A 4657-nucleotide genomic window follows, 5' to 3' on the forward strand; every position below is an offset into this window, starting at 1 on the left:
GTAGGGCCAAGAAAGTTCTGAGAGAGCTGTGACTAGCCCAAGGTCTACTAGCAGGCTTCATGTGGTGGAGTAGGGGAGCAAACCCAGTTCATCAGATTAGAATCTGCCACTCTTCACCACTACATCACGCTGAGAAAAAGAGAAACAAGTTTCCTACTTTTGCAGTTCCACCCCAATCAGAGTTAGACCCTTCTAAACCCACATATTTCAGTGACCTTAGAAAGTGTGACTTGACTTAAGTTCTCAGTGTCGCTTTACTGAATTATGCTATGGTTGTCAGTTGCTTTTTAGCTCCTTGGCCTCAGCATGTGCCAGAGTCATAGCTGATGTGGCAGTTCCTTTTATGGGCTCTTCATCATGCAGAAGTGCCTATTAAATGGAAGAAGCTGAGTTTCTACTACCAAGTCTCTAATTTTCAAATACTAAGAAATCTTATTGCCAGCTAGAGTGATAGAAATTGAGGTTTTTGGAACCCATCTTTATATTAACAGCGGGACGCTATGGAAATTAATATCTACCCATCTTCAGTTATAAACCCAGCATGTTTCCTGATTTATTTTTTGACTTTTACAGCTGCTGTTTATAGCAGTTTCTGTTAACTTCTAGCATAACCCATGCACTATAAATACTGGCATTTAACAACTTAACAGATTTTACATTTACAGCAATGTGTGCAGTTTAGTAAGTTACATAGCACCAATATAATCTTGAATTTACAAGATCAACAAGCCATGAATTATGAGTCTAAATTGTGCTTCTAATGTCCTCAGTTGAAACTATTTCCTTTTTTAATCACATCACTGTTTTTGTTACAATGGCATGTATCCAGCCATGCAGTTCCTCTCACAAAATGGCATTTCCATTTTCAGAAGAGGGGTGGCAATTCCCCCTCTCACTTCAGGCTTTCACTTGGCCCCTGTGCTTTTACTGGAGGGTCTGTGGGCCCTTCCAGAGTGGGGTGTAGCAAGAGAGAGAAGCAGGAAAGTCCCATTCTGTGAAGGCCATGGATGGCTGGAGACACACCAGTCTCTGTGTTAAGCCAACCAGGCAACATAGGACAAAAGCAAAAATAACAAGTACATGGACCTATTGTTTTTTTCTTGAAGACACTGTCCCGGATACTCTCCGATTTATTAATGTTGTTTCTTTTGACCGTGCGGCTGTTCAAAGTATTGTTAAAAGACCGTGACTGCTTTCTCCACGTGGCATAATGCGTACCTTCAGCATAGCATACAATAACATTGTAATTTGTGTCATGTGCGCTGCCTCCTTCTGCTCCAACAGCTACATTCTATTTGAGAACCAGTTTGCCCTGAGAGAAGGAGAAAGAAGACAGAATAGCCAGCGTCCAACCCCTGGTGGCCATTCCCATGCCTCGTTGCCACTACAAGACTGCAATCTTGACCTGGGGAGAGAAAAGAGAAGGCAGAACAGCCCCTCGGAAAGTTTGTCAGAAAGAGTAGGTGAGAGCACCTTTTAATCTATTAACAAGACAAAGACAATGATGGAGGGCAGCTGCTGCCAGGGGAGTTTATGAACCATCAGGAGGAGTCTGTATTCTTATTGTTTTTACTGTATATCACACGAGAGAAGCAGTTCATAACTACAGAAAAACACTAACAAGAACTGGAGAACCATATAAATAGGAGGGCATAAAAAAGGAATGTCTTTAATGTGATAAAAAGTAATTATTCTATAGCCTGCATCAAATGGGCACCCACAGACAGACTGGTGTGTTCTTTCTGGCACTTGGCTCTTGTAAAGTGCTGCAGTATTCTTGTTATTTTTAATTAGAATAATTTTTCTGTTATTCTGTACCCTTGTTCAGCCAGCTTTTTAGGGGATATCAACTGCTTTGATTGTAGTTCTCCAAACATTGCAAACCTTCACATAAATCAATTCTGGATTTGAGAACATCAGGTAAATGTAAATTTTACATGGAAATTTTAAAGGATGAAATTAAATAGTGCAAGACAGATGGAGCTGCCACCTCACTGGATAACTTCCTGTCTTTTTCCTGTAACACAATGTACGTTATGATGTCATTTCCCATCCACCCTTTCTCTGAATAATTGCCTGACATATGCGGGGAAATGCAGAGCATGATGACACCACATCATTCACTATGTTCTATTATACATTACTGGCAAGAGGAGAGAGCAAAACCGGGGGTGAGGGGAACAGACTGTGTTCCTTTCAATGCCTAGCGTTGCTGTTTGGATTAATGCTCCCATCCCTGCCACAACGTAATGCTTTAAAATAGGGGTTTTGTGGTCCTGGAGTATATCTTACTTTTATAAAGATCTAAGCAACAAAGGAGGCATGAAATAAGATCTCCTTTAAAAATAAGTCTGTTGGTGGTTTAAAACCAAAATGTAAACAAAGACCTGGTCCATGATATACTGGATTCTGCAATGTGCACAAATAACGTAAGAGCCATTAGTCATAGAGCTCCCACTTGGCATGCCTCAAATCCCATGTTCAGTACTTGGCACCTTCAGTTAAAGAATTTCAGACGGCAGTTGTTGGAAAAGACCCTGTTTGACCTGAGATACTAAAATGCTGCTAAAATTGAAGTAGACAACAGCGGCCTAGATAACTCAAAAGTTTAACACAGTGAAAGGCATATTCATATGCAAATAAGCATACTTAATCTTGAGGGAACTGGCAGCCTCCTTCAAAGGCACTGAAGCATCTTGTCATATTTTACCTTCATATTTTCTGTAGATGTCTTTTTAAGGTGATCATAGATTTCCCAAAATCCAAATGCCCCAAGGTAATACAGAGCCCTTACATTAACTACACAGTGCCACCTCTTGATAGGGCCATCTTTCATCCTGTTCAAGAGGTCTCAGTCCCAGGAAAGTGTTCTTAGAATTGCACTGATAGTATATCTTTGGGTGGCAGGTCAAGCTCCCTACCACAAAAGTAATGTGACTTTCCTGTTATAAAGAAAGCTGTTATGACTCATAGCCATACAAAATATCATGTAGCAAATACTGTGCATTTGTGAACACAGTTGGAAGTGGAAAGGATATTATCGCTATCTTCTGTCTTCTGCTTCCTTGTTTATATTCTGACAAGACTGCTGCTTTTGGGCCACCAGACCATCACACAGCTCATGAGAAACTCTTGTCCTCCAACCCCAACCATATTGATTAAATGTAACATAAAAATCCCAGTCTTAATACAGCTCTTGAAACAAAGGCCTTTAGTATCCTGAGAAAATCAAGTGGAACTAACTTTGTAATTCCAAAATGCTGTAACATCTTGACCAAATATAGTTTTTTAAGTGGCTGCATTTGATACCTGTGTTTTATACTGGGGAAATCTACTGAAATGCAAGTAAAAATGCCAAGTATGAATGACTGTTACTAAGTGTATATCCTGAACCATTAAGCTCTAGCTGCCTAAGATTTTATGCTTTTTAATGAGTCATTATGAAGGAGCTTTGGACAGATGAGACAATTTTGTATCAGTTTTTCATATGATTGCTTTGAATGCTTTTTACTATTAAAATATTACATTTTCTAATTCTATCCACGTACTTTTCATTTGGACATGCTGTTGCATAACAGGGCATGACTGGTGATGGATTTTAGAAGCAGGAAGTGTGGCAGCAGGTCCCATCTCAGCTCAAGCTACTGTCATACAAAAAGGAGGGCATGATTTAAAGCCTCTCCCTGGCTGGACTTTATCCCAAAACACTCACCCTGAGTTCTTCCTCCTTCCAAATGGGGAGTTGTTTCTGGTCTCTGATTTCTGGCCCAAATTAAACATTGCAATTTGTAACACGGAGTGTTGGAGTATTCTCAATCTGACTTCGACACCTACAAAAGTCAGGAGTGGAGACGGGACATGTTTTCTCAGGCCCCTGATTCCGATCAGGACCATAGCATGAGGGAGAAGGGACTTCACCCTTCTCTCTGTGCCATTTTCCTGATAATTGCAAGCACCCAATTTGCTCCTCCATTTGATCAACAAACTGGGATGTCTCCAGCCTTGTAGTTTTATATGCAAGCAGTCAGTGATTCCAGACAACACTGGAAAAAGCCTGTTGGTCTTGACGTTTGGGTTTACAGCACATCAGGAGATGGACTACTGTGAACATGAGTTGCTTAGCAAATGGCAGTTCATGTCATTTTGTGGTTTTTCAGTTTGCACACTGCCAGTACTCCCTCCTCTTTTCCCACCATAAAAGACAATCGGTGTTCAGGCAAAGTGTACAGAAACCATACTCAAGACTTCCTGCCTTTTTCTTGGCCTTTTTTGATGTTGATATACCAGCCTATCAATAAATCTATAAATAGATTGATAGATAAATATATAGATCTATTGATAAGATTAAAGGTAAAAATTAAAGATTATATTAAAAATTAAAGCCTGTATGTGCGATAGAGAACCTGCAAAACATTGTCCTTTCCTGGATGCAAGTAAAAAGCCAGTTGATGGGTAATGCCAGCCCTGTTTCAAACTGGGTGGTGGGTAATAATGCAGAACATGCCTCGAAACAAAGACCCCCCCCCCCATTCTCTTTGAAGTCATGGGAATCTTGCCATACGTAATCAGCCAACAATAATGAAATCCAGCTGGGGGAGAGGAGGAGGCCAGCCAAGATCGAATACCTTTGTTGCTTTCAACCATAGGTCTGGTAGAA

This window comes from Sphaerodactylus townsendi, linkage group LG03 (assembly GCF_021028975.2).
Source record: "Sphaerodactylus townsendi isolate TG3544 linkage group LG03, MPM_Stown_v2.3, whole genome shotgun sequence".
NCBI classification, from domain to species: domain Eukaryota; kingdom Metazoa; phylum Chordata; class Lepidosauria; order Squamata; family Sphaerodactylidae; genus Sphaerodactylus; species Sphaerodactylus townsendi.